Raw genomic sequence first — 18,670 nt, 5'->3', positions numbered from 1 at the left:
TTCCGTCTTTTCGTGCGTCTGTCTCTCTCTCTCTCCATTCAATCCGTCCACGCATCAGTCCGTCTGTCTGTCTGTCTGTCTGTCTGTCTGTCTGTCTGTCTGTCTGTCTGTCTGCCCGTCTGTCCGTCCGTTCGTCTGTTTTTCTGTCGGTCCGTCTGTATGTACGCTTGTTCGTCCATCCGTTCATCAATTTAGTGAGGACACCAAGTACCATCATCTCACACCTTTCACCATATTCGCAATGCCCACGGCCTATATGTGGCTCACAGAGCAATCCAAGATGGCTACAGAAGGATGAGCAATCCCTGAATTCCCATAAGAAATGATACGACGCACGGATGTATTCCCCGCGCCGCTTTCACCGGATGAACTCTTGTTCGTCAAACTAATGCATGACGAACCAAAGTGCTTTCCCAACCGACAGGAACTGCTGAATGTTCGCTACCTCCTTTCTTGATTGATTGATATGTGGGGTTTAACGTCCCAAAACCACTATATGATTATGAGAGACGCCGTAGTGGAGGGCTCCGGAAATTTAGACCACCTGGGGTTCTTTAACGTGCACCCAAATCTGAGCACACGGGCCTACAACATTTCCGCCTCCATCGGAAATGCAGCCGCCGCAGCCGGGATTCGAACCCGCGCCCTGCGGGTCAGCAGCCGAGTACCTTAGCCACTAGACCACCGCGGCGGGGCTACCTCCTTTCTTGCCGCACTGCATAGAGTGGTGGTGTGAGGTGATCGACCTTGTATCAACCATTATTTGCGTAGTACTGTGCGTGGTACAAAAAACTGTGCGAACTAGAATTCACATATGAACTGAACGGCACTCTGATATCGACATGGAGCTAAAAAGCACTCATCAATGGGGTTCAGAACATTCATCTCAAGGGGCTTGAGAGGATATTGGTACCCATGCGTAATACCTATCGTAGGATCGCTTCCCGCCAGCAGAGGGCCTTCAGGCGCATCGCGAACTGTGTACTAACTCCAGTTTTGTGGCGGGGCCGAGGGCATGGAAAAACAGAGAACTCTCACTGAAGGCCTGCGATGGTGTTGGCGCTGGATTCTCCACCGTGGACGCTTGCGATTGTGGCCATGCTGTTGCAGATACAGAACCAGTTGCACACTTTGTAGCACTGCTAGACGTGTGGTTGAGAAAGTCGCACTTTAATTGCGCATCGGCACCGCATACGTCAGGTAGCGACTGCTTTAGGCACTAGGCTGCGCCAACCTACGCCTTCAATTCTTCGGCGTTCTTTTGCCGCAGCTTTTGATTTGCTTCTCCTTCGGGACCTCAAACCACAGGGTCTCCTTTATGGCACGCACCTCACTTCTTAGCTGCTCCGCAGCTTCGCATCTTTCTTGACGGCGAGCTTTCTTCAGTACATGCTCCCGAGCTCTAACCGCAGGGTCTTGGCAGCGAGCCCGAGTTGATACTACCAAGACGGCACCAAGCCGTGACGAAGATGTTTGAAATGCGAGAGCTTCAGATGAGGGAGAAAAATCGCACGTACCAACAGAAATTTTGAAATCACCGTAAAGTGTGCACGTCACCACTTGCGCAGGACAAGACGCTGGACAAGCAAGCTCCTGCCGCCGGACAAGCAAGCTCCTGAAACAGCACTCCTTAGATTTTCAGAATCCTTCTTGAAGTTTATCATCCTACTGGCATATACTGGAAACTTCTATACAGCGACAGATTGTGCTATTTGGCTTGTCAGTACACTGAGTCTAAAGTGTAATAAACCATATTATCAATAAGAATCGATCTTCTCATAGATTAAGCGGATTTCGGTAATAAATCAAATAAGGCTAATGTATAAGCATACTGAACTACAGCTTTGATAAGTGATGACAGTGTACGCAGACTAGCACCACGCTGTTTTAGATGCTAGGTCGATAGCAGATTTTCAATACCACTGGGATAGTAAGACCACCCCAACAGTGGTCTCTTTGTGCAAGGATCATTTTGTTCAAGAGCTAACCTTCAGACACCTGTACTGCAGAGCAAAGTCACCTCTTTCCTGAGTCTTCAACTTGAACTTCTCAAGAGTTTCAAATATACCGGCTGGCGTGGAAGAGTGGAATTAGTAAGTTGTATAACCATCAGAGCTATGTAGCTGAAGGGAAGTCAAAACAAATGGCCGCATTACGTCTATACAAGTTACTTTATAGCCATTTTTACCAAGCACCATGCCTTCGTGGTTGCTTATGTACAGCGCTATGGACATTGGCATACCGAAATAGCAAGCTCATTGTTAAACAAACATGTAAATTGTAACTGTTCCGCCGTTGTTAAGACTTGGTTCAATTTCACGCATTCAAGCTCCATGGTCTCCTTCGCTCTCAGTCTGGAAATATGCTGGCGCCGCTTTCCATAGTCTATTGTAAAGCTGTTCACACGGCTATGGAGTCTACGGATCAGATTAGCCAGTACGAAGACTGAAATTTTTTCATGACTTGCACATCCATTGATTTCATCTACAAGCAAGGCAGATCAAGTGATAGCTTCACTCAAGCGCTAACCGTTTAAACGCTCTCAGCTTTTAGCAGCGTCGATCATTTGATTTATATGTAGGATTTAACGTCCCAAAACCACATATAATTGTGAGAGACGCCGTAGTGGAGGGCTCCGGATATTTCGACCACCTGGGGTTCTTTAACGTGCAGCGAAATCTTAACACATGGGCCAACAGAATTTCCGCAACCATAGAAAATGCAGCCGCCGCAGCCGGGATTTGATCCCCTGACCTGCGGGTCAGCAGTCGAGTACATAAGGCAATAAACCACCGCGGTAAGGCCAGCAGCATAGATAACGCCAAAAATTAAGAACTTGGCAACAACCATTCGCGGTGTCTCTTTCTGTCACAATTTTTGATTCTAGAAAGTTGTAGCCATTGTCATGCACTTCTCGCTATCTACATGCAATGCAGAATATACGAAGTAACAAGGAACGCTACGGAAAGCAGGCCGTAGTTGAGAAGCGTGGTTTAAGCTTTAACAATATGCCAGAACAGAAAACAGTCATCATAAGTTTCTCGAACATTTTTGATGTTAACTGGATCAGCAATGCCTCAGTTAACTTAACTCTGGAAGAACTCGACATAAAGCGAGGAAAGAAAAAAGGCTGAAAATTACGTCTAATTGCAGAAATTTGTCTCCCCGCTAGGTATATTGAATTTGACTTGTCATAGTACCGACAGATTTCCAGCGCCTGTATGAAAACTAATTCTAATTCAGCATATGGCGAAGTTTTGATGGCACAAGTGAACTAATAGCTTTTGAAGTAATATTTACTATAATGTTCTACCTGTGTCTGCTACATAGACAACGTGCGTAATATGTGGAAGCAATGCATTAATTCATTAAACGCAGTTGTTGACCATTACGAAACAGTTCATCCTAGCTATAGATTTACCATGCACTATGCTTCCAGTAAAAACAACTGCATAGTCACGATGCTATCAATAAAGCACAAAAGTAAAACAACGCGCTACAGAAAACACACAGAGAGCTAGCAATATCAATATAGTACAATAGTCATCACCCGCGAGTTCGGAAAGAAGGATTGATACTTATACAGGAAAGGCGTATGCAAAGCTCTATAGGTGCGACAATGACTACATTCACCAGTTGGGTTATATAAAAAAAAACACTTGTCAAGGGTAAATCGCTCACGTGATGTGCTAGACAAAGTTTATAACAAAGTACATAAATAACAAATGAAATCATCACTATATAGAAGAGCACCAAGTACACCAGAGCCAACCCAGCTGGTACCATTCATAGCCAAATGCTACTTTGCACTACCCTGCAAACACATAATGCTCCAAAAACTTTAGCCACTATCAACAAACTATATATGCTTGAGAAAAGCGTGCTACTCTCATTGGTCGTATAGGGTGGTGATCAATAGTTAAGCGCCATGCTATTTGCTCAGTATACTCATTATCCCTCAATATACTGCCCACATAAAGGCTTGTTCTCGTATGAAGTGTAAACCATGTGAGTACCTTCAAATGGAAATGAGAATCATAAGCGCAAGAAGTTCATAGGTTACTCGTATAAAACCCTCTTCTGATGATCTGAATCAAAAAAATAAGCCTGCAATGCCAGCCTATTGGGAGAAATCAGTGGGCTCTTAGTAGTGGAATAAACGGGAATCGAGCAGACACACTGAAGAAGTTACCAATCGCAGATACAAGACACCTAACTGGGACATAAAAGTTTCCACAGTCACAAACAGAGAAGATATAAGCAGACATGCCTCTTTCACCTTTATACTATTCAGTGAAAGTCTATAACCATTTGAATAGGAACGGTTCACGACTCAAAACTCAAGGAGTACAAATGATTCGCTTTCATAATATATATATATAAATATATATATATATATATATATATATATATATATATATATATATATATATATATATATATATATATATATATATATACGTTAAAGTCAGAACAGACGCGCGTGCGAAGCAGTTTTACTGACTTTACTGACGTTTCACTCGAGGTCCAAGCTTCATCAGAATAAAGTGTATAGATACATTGCCGTTATATACACACATGTCCATAGCAATCACAGTTAAGAAACGCTGACCGCAACTGATATATGAATGTCATCGATAAGAATGTGTGTGGACAGCTCAAGAGAATTGCTGATGCAAATATTACAATGAAGATGCTAAAAGTACACACGTGTAAAAAAAGTTAAATCGGAAAGCTAAAAGCACTAAAATACAAAGGCACAAAAACTTCACAGTTCAATGAACAATGCAAGTACATTTACTATAACAAATTAGATTACAGAGACAAACACCCTAGTTTACCAACACATTCATATAAACCAGACGCGAGGGTATCAAATTTGTGAATTAGGAAGGATATTCAGGCTACCGTGTCATAATTAGAGCGAAACCCACGTTCAAGTAACGTAACCTTAACATTAACAAAACAGTCACTGTGGAGATGCACATAACTTGATATGCGCAGGTGCGGCAACGTGTTAGCGTAAGATTTATGATTGTTAAATCGTATTCGGAAAGGGCCATCTGTTTGTCACATACTGCTGTTATACTATTTGCCGCATATTGTACATTCAAGCATATAAATTACTTTTTGGTGTAACCGTCATCTTTAGTTTTTAAACGAAATGTGCTAGACATACTAGTGACCTGTTGGGAAGTGCACATATGGGGGCATACCTTACAACGCTGTTTGTGGCATGGATGGCATCCGATAGTGCTTAGGCGGGCAATTTTAGGTAATGATGAGGATGATAGCATGTCGCGAAGGCTTCTAGTTTGGCGGTACACAGCTCGGGGTGGTTCAGTAAAGATATGTTTCAGGCGCTCACTTTGCATGAAAATGTTATGGTGCTTGTTAAATACAGCCGATACACGAGGGACTGATGAACAGTGGAATAGCCCTAAATTTTTCTGGGATGGCTGAGCAGGTGGCTTCGCGGTACAGAGAAGCGTTCTGCGGTCACTTGTATCTGCGCACTGGATTGTATTGTCAACTAATTGCGGTGGATACTCTTGCTTCAGCAAGGCGTTTTTAAGTGTTGCACAATTTTTTTGAAAGTTGGGTGGGTTAGAGCAGAATCTTTTGAAGCGTAACGATTGGCTATACGGAATGCTAGTCTTGCAGTATTTAACCTGGTTTCTGTCGAAATACAGATGCTGTTGTCGATCTGTCGGCTTTTTATTCGGAGGATCTACGCCAGTCTCACACTGCCAAGGACCATAAACCACCGACAACAATATTCTAATGCGACTTTCATTCGTTGCTTCAACGAATAAGCATGCTATTTCAACGAATTGGTGGAATAGTTGTGCGCATATTTTCGGCTCCTCTATTTTCTCGATCACGGCTTCGAATGGCTGCCCTAGCACAGGGTGCTAGCCGCAGATGGTGTACACCCAAATTTCGAAGGCGTTTCTCTTATGGCTTGCCACATGCGCTGCCTCTGGTATAAGACGTGCAACGTTACGTCTCGCGTCTCGTCGGACTGCGCTCCAAGCAGTAGTTTTCAGCAACGTACAAGAAAACCACCCGAAATTAACTAACCTTTAATTTCCACACCTCCATTAGGCCAGGCAGTGAATTGAAGTCTTTCTGAAAAAGCATCACCGCCCCTCCAACGCAAGATGAAACAATCATACTCAAGCAATACTTCGAAGAATCGTCCGGAATATTCCGCAATGCTCACTGCGTCAATTGAGCGTTCACCTTCAGCTCTGTGCACAACGAGGGCCTCCATTAAATTTCGGCGCTAGGAGCTTCCCAGTACCTACGCCCAAGCAGGCCAGACAGTGCCAGCCAATTGACAGACCTTAACTGCCGGTAATGCTACGTTTCCAAGTTCTATAGGATTCTTAAAGCTACAATGCTAGTAATGGTTATATTGAATACATTTTTAAAGAAGTTACGCAGCACGCTATTACAATACTTACGTACACGCCTATCTGCAATGAGATAATATGTATGTATGCATTAGAATCTATTTTCTTTCAGTCCTTATTCAGTATTGTTATGCCATACAGATACATATGTTATGATTAGTTTTAATATATCACAATGCACTCAATTATTTGTTGTGAAGTTTGCTATTTTCTCAAATGATGCCTTACATACCTCTTTTTTCAGTTCTCCATGTGTAAAATACTTGCATTTGTAAACTTTCTTTTGTGTGTAAATGACATACGCTTTTCTAAGTTACTTTTTGAATGAATCCTAACTAGCCTTTGGTTAGGGATTCAGATGCATTTTTTACACTGTTGTATACTGCACACTATCTTTATGTGAATAAAACTTAAATCACTTCAATTCTATTCAAAAATAAAGGTGGTAGAAAAAAGGTTCACTGTGATCTATACACTGACACATTAAATAGCTACCTAACTGCATCGGTTGCTCCTCATTTGTGTAAAACCTGCTTTGTCTGACGTGTCAAAACTGCTTTCATCCAGATGGAATGACATTCTAAAAATGCTTCTTTAGAGCTTGCTCGTGTGTGTTAGATCATTATACACATTCCAGTGAGCATCTTATAAAACAAGAAAACGCACTCCTTGCTAATTCAGACTTTTCATCAGCTGAGTCGGCTGAACCTTAGTCATTTGCAGCTAAAAAGCGTCATGACAATACGCGAAAAAAATCAAGAAATTATCCCGCCACGGTATCTTTTTTCCTCTCTCCAGTAAAAGAAGGGCAGGCGAACCAACAGCTGCAGTCTCTTCAGTTAACCATCCAGCAGTAATGTGCCCCGATTCTCAGAAGTCTCGTTCTCGTGGGGAGCCCATAAATCAACCGCAAAGCAACATTGTTAACATTTTAGACACAACGATGACAACTGATGAACGTAGCGTCGTTAATCATGGCCTTAATTTTTATCCAACTACAGGTGAGCACAGTGAATTTCAGCTGCTAAATTATTTGGACAATTTCGCCCGTAATGTGCGCTTACGTAAATTTTATCATGGAAAGCCAAATAAAAGTAATATTAAAACAAGCTGCCTTCACGCAAACACTGGTTACCGCCTTCCCAACGCGATAGATGCCTCGATGTTTATATTAAAGCTGTTCAGCGGGACATCATGGAAGTATATCAATAACGCGTACATTTTTACCGCAATCTCTCTTTAAGCGAGCCTAAAGCAATAAATTCGTTGTCATCCCGCACTGACTTTATCATAAAGCCAACAGATAATAGTGGTGATGTTGTAGTTTTAAATAGGTCCGGTTATACCGCAGAGGCCCACAAGCAGCTATCAGATACAAGGTTTTATAAACGAATTGATCATGACCCCACAGAAGAGCAAAAGTCACTCCTCAAACGCACAATTTTAGATCTAATTACACAGAGAAAAAATGACTGACAACACAATTCATTCACTTGTTCCACTACGTCGGGAAGCTGGTCACTTTTACCTTCTAGCAAAACTACATAAGGAAGGCAGTCCTGGCCGTCCTAAATTTTACGGTATAGGTACTATTACGGAGAACTTGTGTATATTCGCTCATCAGCATTATCCCGGCTACATTCCCGTCTTTCGTGAAAAACACTACTCATTTCTTGTCTGATATGCTTGACATCACTAGTCCTAACAGCATCCTATTGGTGACACTTAATGTAGCATCTCTTTATACTAATATTCCGCATGTTGACGGCATCAGGGCTGTTGTCGAGTCCTACGAAGAAATGATGGCCGAGAAACCGATTGACAGCAGCACACTAGCAAATCTGCTTACACTTATTTAGGTCTTAATAGCTTTCCCTTTGATAATACACACTACATCAAAATCAGTGGAACGTCAATGGGCACACGCATGGGTCTAAATTACGCAAACATATGGGGCCACCTGGAAAATAGGTTTTGGATAAAGCAGACGTTTGAATCATTTTAATACAAACGCTTCATCGATGACGTCTTCCTAATAAGGCCACATGGTGAACAGGAGCTTCTTTCATTCATAAATGATTTTAACAAAGCTTACCCATAAATATCATTCTTTTATGTGTATTCTGCGTCCACCAGTAACTTTCTTGATGTGACCATTTTTGTTATAGACAAGAAACCACACTCTATAGAAAGCCGACGGATCGACAGCAATAGTTGTATTTCAACAGAAGCCAGGTTATATACTGCAAGAGCAGCATTCTATATAGCCAATCGTTACGCTTCAAGAGAATCTTATCTAACCAATACAAATTTACAAAAAAATGTGCAACACCTAAAAGCGCCTTGTTGAAGCAAGAGTATCCACCGCAATTAGTTTACGATACGATGTACCGTGCAGATACATGTTACCGCAGAACGCTTCTCTGTACCGCGAAGCCACCTACTCAACCATCCCAGACAAACCTAATGCTAAAATACTGTTCATCAGTCCCTCGTGTATCGGCTGTGTTTAACAAGCACCATAACATTTTCATCAAAAGAGTGTGTCTGAAGTACATCTTTACTGAACCACCCCGAGCTGTGTACCGCCAAGCTAGAAGCCTTCGCGACATACTCTCCTCTTCATCATTACCTAAGATTGCCCGCCTAAGCACTATCGGATGCCATCCATGCCACAAACCACGTTGTAAGGTATGTCCCAATAGGTCGCCAGTCAGTCTTCAACATTTCGAATAAAAATAATGGTGACTTTGACGGTGACAGAAAAATTTAATTTATATGCTTGAATGTACACTATGCGGCAAACAGTATATTGGACAAACACAAGACCCTTTCTGAATACGATTCAACCATCATGAATGCTACTATGGTGGTTTTGCGACGTTAAACCCCACATATCAATCAAATAATAAATGCCACACTAACACGTTGCTGGACCTGCGCATATCAAATTTTAATAATCTCAAGGTTACGTTACTTGAACCTGGCTTTCGCTTTAATTATAACAAGCAAGCCTGGATTTCTTCCTAATTCACAAGATTGATACCTTCGCGCCTGGTTTAAATGAATGCGCTGGCAAATTAGGTTGTTTGTCTCTGTAATCAACTTTGTGATAGTAAGTGCATTTGCATTGTTCATTCAACTGTAAAATTTTTGTGCCTTTGTATTTTAGTGCTTTTTGCTTTCCGGTTTTACTCTTTTTACACGTGTATTTTTTAGCATTATCATTGTATGATTTGCATCAGCGATTCAATCGAGCTGTTCACACACACTTTCATTGATGACGTTTATATATCAAATGTGGTCAGCGTTTGTTCACTGTGCTTGATATGGACATGTATATAGTAACGGTAATGTTGCTATACACTTTATTCAGATGAAGCTTGGACCCAGAGCGAAACGTCAATTATTCTGCTTTGCACACATTTATGTTTCGACTTTTTCGCATGTATTTATGTATATAATGCCCGAATATTGCCAAGAATGCCCACACGCTAGGTAATGGTGTACTCACCGAGAAGAATTCAGTGGTTGCGAGCGCATTGATTAGAACAAACAAGCGTAGTGTCCATCACCTTATTTCGTATGAGTAACTTCCAGATTTGCACCATTCCCCGTCGTGCACCGTCTACATCTTTCGGGAAGGGACGGAACAATACCTTGCCAATTTTACATCGCCATGCATGGCATTGCAGTACACCGTAAATGTATTTGGACATCGCTTTCTTATTTTTTGGGCTCGCGAGTGCGACATGGCAAAATTTGAAGGATATATGAGCACAGCGGGGTAACATATACGAGCTCAACGTGGTAACATATTTGCTTTCAAGGTTGACCCTGTTATAACCGGTTTCAAACGTGACTGCTAGGTGGTGAGCGCTTAGTTGATGTCGCGAATACGTTGGTGTGTTCAGAGACCATGCCGGTATGCATAGTTGATTTTGTGGCTACAGGGCCCAAAGCTACGCTACTCTGGTGTCAATCACGCTGCTTCAGGACACACTGTGAATTATTGGCAATAAGAATGCTGACGAGTGTAGCTGTACCATCCACATTCTTACATTCACGCGTTTTCTTTGCACGGAGGTCATAAGCTCATGTGAGGAAATAATATTCCTAAGTAGCATTTATTATTTCGGAGCACCCATCCACAAACTTTGAAATGGACAATAAAAATACGTTCGGGTTTACTACGCAATACACCAGATAATCTATTCATTTGGAATGTCTTCCCACAAGCGAATAAAGTCCGGCCAGAGAACTCGTCCCAGACTGCTTTGAGTTAAGTATATTTCGAAAATAGGTCGAACCTGCTATATGTTTTAATACCAGATGAATACTTGTTACTTTCACGAACCGGGTGGGTCGGTTCTGAGGGCTTGCTTCACCAGTAATGGGGCTCAGAGGGCTCAGAGAACCAAATTGCTATTTAGTGTGCGCCTAATGCCACTCTGTATTATTGTCAAAGTCGTGTTCGAATGCACGCTTCCCTGCCTTCTTACTCCGTACAATATGAACACGTCAATACAATTAGAAATGAAAAGTGGACCTGAATGCATAGCTGTTTATATAAACATTTTTTTACTGATTTACTGTCTTTATATCTATTCGAAGTTTCGGCTAAGGTAGACTTCATGAAGAATCCGAAATATTTATTTGCGAAATGAACATTGCTACCACTTTCACAGCGTTACTTCATGAGCATTTGTAAAAATGAGCTTTTTTACGGCGCCTACCTCCACAATAAAAAATATTCATCTCTGAAAGACGAAACTGTGGCCATTCTTGCTATAAATTTGATTATGCTGAGGAATATTTTATTTCACAGTCTATTCCGTTGGCTGAACGGCAAAGTATTTTCTGTTGCAAAGGCATGTACAATATAACCAAAAGAGTGCACATCTGGACATTACCAGAAAGGAGTAATTAATTATCTGTGCACATTATTATGCATTATTTGGTTATACAATATTGTTACATGCATTTATATTGATATTCTAGGGGGCGACTCGCGTGTGTGCCTGACGAGGAAGACGAAGGGTTGTCTCCGCTCGATCACTGGTGTTGGATCACTGGTGCCAACAATGTGTTGAATCTCGAATCGAGGGTCCCTCCGCTTTCTTGTAGAATTCGCCTTCTGACGGTTCAGACATTCTTAAGAATTTATGAATCACCATTACGACATTCAGAAACAGCCTTTATTTCCACCCCGGAATCATTTTTTTCTGCTAGATGGCTCCGATTTCACATGCCACAAATTATATTTGTGCAAAATTTACTGGAGCCCCTAAACGTACGTATAAGCGACATCATGCGAGTCGTGATAATTTAGCCCCAGTGGAAATTCAATTCCACGACATTTTTCCTAATAATGCCAAATTACTTCCCCATAATATTTTGGATGGTGTACTACAAGATCACCTGCGCCGTATTACAACGAACGTTATTATTGATACAGACGCATCGCACTACGACGAAAAGTCAGGGGTTGGTATATTCAGCCCGATTTTAAATTGGATTTATTACCTTCGACTACCCGATTTCATATCCGTTTTTATGGCTGAGTTTCTGGCAGTGGTGCTCGCCTTACGCAAGTTAGATACAGCAATTACATCAGCTGTCATAATAACAGATTCCCCTCTCCGTGCAGCACTTTCTGTTGGTGCTGATAATCAAGTAACAAGGGCGTTCCGTGCACTAGTACCTGTGCACTTGAGAAAAGTGCGATTAGTTTGGGTGCCTGGACATAAAGGTTTCTTTCTAAATGAAATAGCCGATTCCTTAGCTAAGTCGTTAATCAGCGAACCAATTCTACCACTCTGTCCATCATCCGCTTATGTGACTGCTGCTCGATTCCGCAGACGTACGCTTATGCAAGTCTTTAAAGGTTCAGCACTAACAAACTCTACAGAATATCGCCATTTGTTATATCCCTGGCGAAGAGACTTTTGCCGCACTCGAAAACAAGAAGTAGCTATCACAAGGCTGCGTTGCCGGGTACCAAATCTAAATTTCTATAAACACAGGTCTGCTCAGGCACCTTCGCCACTGTGTGCATTGTGTGATGAACTGGAAACAATAGACCATTTTTTTGACCTGCAGGCGGTTTAACACATTACGAAAAACTCTACTAGAAATACCTTTACGTGGTATTGGTATGGACTTATCTCTGCCTGTCATTTTGTCTTTTGGAGCTTCATTTCTGGTTTCTCTAATGCGACAATATGCGCGGCCGTCCGAGACTATATTGATGAAACTAATAGGTTGACTAATTAACCAGTTTCATTATCCTAACAGGTCCACATAATTATATTCGTATAAAATCAGATTACGGCTCTATTCTAAGAATAAATTTGTTTATGTAAATATTTACATGCATTACATTAAGCAACACACTTTCCTAGCCTATCGGTAATCTTTCTGTTAAACCTCCATCATTCAAAATCTGAACAGTAAATTTTGAAACCACTCGATTCTTGGCCAATCCCCCACAGTGGGTATGCGCCACTTACAATAGGAGAACAACAACAACAACAACAACAACACTGGTGAACTGGTCAGGCCACTACCACTGGTTTTGAATATATCTAATCCCCAGCCTCATCGATACGGCGTCTCTTCTTTTTCTGTAACATATTTGGTTGCGGTGGAACGCTCCCCGTCTTCATCACGAAGCTTCGTAGTGGCCGCACCGTTCAGTCTCCGGCCATGGCTACCAATGACAACAGCCCGTCAGCGTCTCCACCTGTAGCTCCAGCCACTACATACCTGACGATGCCCACTCCCCATGATCCCGCTACATTCTCCGCACAACCTGGGTTTGACGTTGACCACTGGCTCTGTAAGTACGAGCGTGTTAGCCAGACACACCGACGGGACCCTAACCTGATGCTCGAAAACTTGATATTTTAATTCGACGGCACCCAACGGGTCTGGTTCGACGCCCATGAGACCGAGCTCACCAGCTGAGATAGCTTCAAGGAGAGACTACGCGACATCTTTGGGAACCCGTCCGGTCGCCGAATAGAAGCGCGAAAAGAACTCGCCACTCGTGTGCAGTCATATGTCACGTACATACAGGACGTGCTCGCGTTGAGCCGAAAAGTCGACGTGCAAGTAACAGAAAGTGACAAGGTGGGCCACATACTCAAGGGCATCGCGGACGACACCTTCAACTTGCTCGTCTACACTAACATCACGACCATTAATATGACTATCAAGAAAATAGCCAAAAGCCGAAATGGCCAAAAGCCGCCGTGTTCTGTTCTATTCAAAATGGCCAAAAGCCACCGTGTTCTGCCTCAATTTAGGCGGCTACCAAATACGGCTGTTACATGCACCTGCACAAATATCGGTGCCGCAGATCCCATGCAGGACAGCGTGACACGAATAGTTCGACGGGAGCTAGAGGCGTAAGTCCAGCACAATTATTTCCCCACCCGCTCGACCATGGCGCCGCACAAACGCCTCCGGCGGTCTCCGTTATTCAAGCCTTCGTGAGGCAGGAAATCGCAAAGCTCAGTTTTGCTGTAGCCTGCTCTGTCTCCCGACCCATCTCCAGACCAATGACAACAAATGCACCACGCCATGACTTACACTTTTTTCCGCGATCCCGCATGCCGGCGCAATGGAGAACTGCAGACGACAAGCCGATCTGCTTCCACTGCCACCGAGTTTGCCATATCTCCCGCTACTGCCGCAGCACTTGAAGGCCCTCGAACTGGGGCCATTTTACTTCTTCTCGCCCATACGGGGACTCCCGTCGGTATTCGCCCAGTCGTGTGTACCTTTCTTCCGACGTCCCTAACAGCCGCTCCTCCGCTCGTTCGCCGTCACCTCAACGCCGCCGTTTCCCATCGCCTCAACCACGCCGCTATCAGTTGCCGGTCAACTATGGACGGAAAACTAAATCATGCAGCTCCGTCAGGTAGTGCTGCATCACTTGCAACTGATCCAAATCCTCCGTTGATGCTCCCCACTCATACGAACTAGATTGAGGTGTATGTGGGCGGTATTTCTTTGACGGCATTAGTTGATACCGGAGCTCAAGTGCCCACAATGAGTGATCATCTGTGTCGCCTGCTAAAAATGTCTACATGCCTGCAGCAACTAAAGCCCTGCTTGTCACTGACGGTGGAACTGTGGCCATCACTGGAACGTGTACCGATCGTGACAACATTGCCGGCCGCCATGTCCCCGTTTTATTTGTGGTGCTTGAAAAATGCCCGCACGACCTAATCTTCGGCATGGACTTCCTATCGAAGCATTCTACCCTGATATATTGTGCCGCCTGTGCTCTCTGCCTAGAACTTTCTCTTCTCCCGGATTCTCACGCTGAACTCCCGAACAGCCTGTGCATCACTGACTTCTTCCGGATACCACCAAAAGCTCTCACATTCGTCAAATGGGCAACACCCTCTCCTGTGCTCGATGGTGATTATATCGTGACGTCGATTACTGACTTTCTTCTGGCACGTGGCATTACTGTCCCACACTCCGTCGTAACCATGTACTCTAACTGAGCATATTTACCTGTTATCAATTTCGGTTTCATAAAACAAGTGCTACCCCAAGGAATTTCGGTCGCCACCCTTGATTGACGACCGCGTCACCTGTTTTACGGCAGACGAATGTCCCGAGCACCCACATCACTCGCAGGACGCCACGTGCCTCGATGCGTTCTTACGCTCCATAATCACCCCGGACCTCAAACCTGAGAAATTAGCTGCGCTAGGCCGCCTTCTGGCTTCATACCGTGACATATTCGACTTCGACAGCCGTCCACTCGGCCAGACTTCAATCGTCAAGCACCGCATTATCACAGGTGATTGTCATTCCATTCATCGGCGACCATACCGGGTGTCTGCCACCGAGCGTAAAGTAATTCAACAAAAAGTCACCAAGATCTTAGCCAAATGAATTATTGAACCCTCTTCGAGCCCTTGGGCGTTCCCGTTGTGCTCGTTAAAAATAAACATGGCACGTGGCGCTAATGCGTGGATTACCTTCATTTGAATAGAATCACGAAAAAGGACGTTTACCCTTTACCCCACATTGATGACGCTCTCAATTGTCTCCATGGCACCCGATACTTTTCTACAATAGACCTACGTTCCGGCTACTGGCAGATTAGTGTCGACAAAAAGACCAAGAGAAGACCGCATTTGCAACTCCGGATGGCCTATATCAGTTCAAGATTATGCCGTTTGGGCTATACAACGTCCAGCCACGTTCGAGCGCATGAAGGACTCTCTGCTACAAGGGTTCACATGGACAACATGTCTTTGTTATCTTGACAATGTCGTTTAAATTCCCCAACATTTGAGATCACTTTCAGCGTTCGTCAGCTATTCTCGACATATTCCGCACTGCAGGCTTTCAATTAAACTCGGCGAAGTGCCACTTCGGACACCGGCAAATTACAATGTTGGGCCACCTTGTCGACGCCTCTGGTGTGCAGGCAGACCCAGAGAAATTTCATGCAGTCATCAGTTTTCTTGTACCGCAGTCAGCCAAAGATGTCCGAAGTTTTGTAGGACTTTGCTCCTAGTTTAGAAGGTTAGTGAAAGATTTCGCAACTATCACTCAATCCCTCACAGAGCCTCTGAAGAAAGACGTCATATTTACATGGAGTACCGACCAAGGTGCTGCTTTTTCTCACCTTATCATGCTACTGACGACTCCTCCTATGTTGGCTCACTTAGACCCATTCGCTCCGACGGAAGTTCGAACCGATGCTAGTGGTCACAAAGTCGGAGCTGCCAACGGGGACACGACCGAGTTGTCGCCTACGCTAGCCGCCTCCGCACAGCTGCTGAGTGCAACTATTCCATTACAGAGCGTGATTGTCTTGCTCTTGTTTGGGCAGTCTCAAAGTTCCACCCATATTTATAAGGCACTAATATCTCTTTGATAACTGACCATCATGCGCTATGTTGGCTTACGTCACTGAAGGATCCTACAGGTCGGCTCGGGCGCTGGACTCTGTGACTCCAAGAGTATACCTACACGGTGACGTACAATCCGGACGCCTACATCAGGACGCACACTACCTGTCCCGCTACCCGGTCGCTGAGTCGAGCACTATGCCTGGCACCGATACCGAGACTTGCGGCTTTTCCCTTTCGCAAATGACATGCGTCGGTCACAAGCAGCGCCATGATGCGTCCTATCTTGCTATCCTTCAGGGCCTCAAATCACCATCTTCCAATCAGTCCCATCGCTCATTCGTGCTCCACTATGGTGTATTATACCGCCAAAGTTTTCAAGTCTTGCCACGCGTGAAATTTGAGCGCCTTCTGGCAGTTATGCTGAAAAACGAAGTGGGTGGCGTACGCGCTCATCTCTGAGGTGATAACGTGTAGAACGCAAGGCGACGGATAGGTGCCACCACCGTGTCGTTTCAGCAAAGCATCGGAAACAGTCGCATTTTTATGCAAGCGTTGCATGGTCATCGCAGCGTGATAAATGCTACGGTCCTTACAATTATTTATGTATGCGTTTTCTACTAAAACATACACATGCACAATATTGACGTGTTCTTATAGTGCCTCAGAAATGCTCAATAATTGCTTTTTAATTGGCAATCGCACTAGTATGAACACTGAACCTTGAGCAATATTGGTGGGCGATGCTTATGGAGTCGGTAGTTTGGAGTATCGTTTGGTCATTTTGGTGCCTTTACTAATACCGTTAAGAATAGTCAAACAGACAAACGTACAATCAGACAGACATACAGACAGGCAGACATACCAAAATTTCTTCGTCGAAGGTCCCCAACAAAAACTGTCATCTTTAAAAACTAAAAGAGATGCAAAAGATGGCTACATGCTCGCGGCCATTTTGCTAACTTTACTTATACCAAATTCGATATTAGGTGTTTTGAAAAGACAACGTTGGTAAATGACACGTCCATACATAATAATAATGACATGGGTGTCCTGTGAAAATATGACTGCATGCCACGCTCATGATGTGTTCGTAGTGGTTTCGCTATAGCTTCACATATACCAAATATGGTATTACGAGACTTGAATGCAAGACAAAGGCAAATGACACGTCCGAAATGATAGATCACGACGTGCCTGTCATGTAAGAACATGACTACGTGATACGCTCATAGCATGGTCACGGTCGTTTCGCCAGCTTCATAATACCAAATTTGGTATTGTGGGACGTGAATTTACGACTAAGGTAAATGACATGTGCAAACATAATGATTATGATATGCGTGTCATGTGAAATACGTCTACATGGCACGCTCATAGGATCTTCATGGTCGTTTCGCAAGTTTCACATATACTAAATATGGCATTACGTGACGTGAATGGACCAGAAACACAATTGCCATGCTCAAACATCATAATCATGACATGAGTCATGAACGGCATAATTTAAGTCGGCGTCGTAACGTTGTGCTTATTTTAAAGTGGCATATGTACCTTCCTTATTTGTGCTTTTTATATCATTGATCCCCTCTGTACGCGGAATCTGCCAATTTGTTTCGCACAACACGGCCATGCAAATTTTCAAAAAAAAAGAATAAATGCTTTAATGTGGGGATATTTGATACGAGTTAACACAGATTCAATTTTACCGATTTTATCAAGAAAAAGGAAGTTCGCTAATATATGTTGAAAACATATTTCGGTCTCATTAAAAAGAAATTGAAATCAGGTTGTTTGTGCACACTAGTATACAACAAGGGGGCTTTTCTAGAGCACACGGGTCTCGTCCTTACTGGCTGGGACACCCTGTGTACATAAAACACCAATAGTGTGACTATTTTTACTAGATTCCTTCGGATACCCGTTCACCTTTACATATCTGTCACCAATGCCAACGGCTCCACAGAGGCCGGTGACCAATCCGACACACCATCAAACTTTTTACAGGGAATGGCTTCCTGCTCTGATTGATATGTGGGGTTCATCGTCCCGAAACCACCATATCATTATGAGAGACGCCGTAGTGGAGGGCTCCAGAAATTTCGACCACCTGGGGTTCTTTAACGTGCACCGAAATCTGAGCACACGGGCCTACAACATTTCCGCTTCCATCGGAAATGCAGCCGCCGCAGCCGGGATTTGAACCCGCGACCTGCGGGTCAGCAGCCGAGTACCTTAGCCACTAGACCACCGCGGCGGGGCATGGCTTCCTGTTCTATGACGACTGTTCTATTTTGTAACATTACTGTAAGAACTCCTTGTGCCTTCTATGATATTGCTTGGGGAAGTTGATCTGTAAAGCAA

This window comes from Rhipicephalus microplus, chromosome 6, assembly GCF_043290135.1.
Source record: "Rhipicephalus microplus isolate Deutch F79 chromosome 6, USDA_Rmic, whole genome shotgun sequence".
NCBI classification, from domain to species: Eukaryota; Metazoa; Arthropoda; class Arachnida; order Ixodida; family Ixodidae; genus Rhipicephalus; species Rhipicephalus microplus.
The sequence above is the reverse complement of the archived record's forward strand: the minus strand, read 5'-3'. Positions refer to the sequence as shown.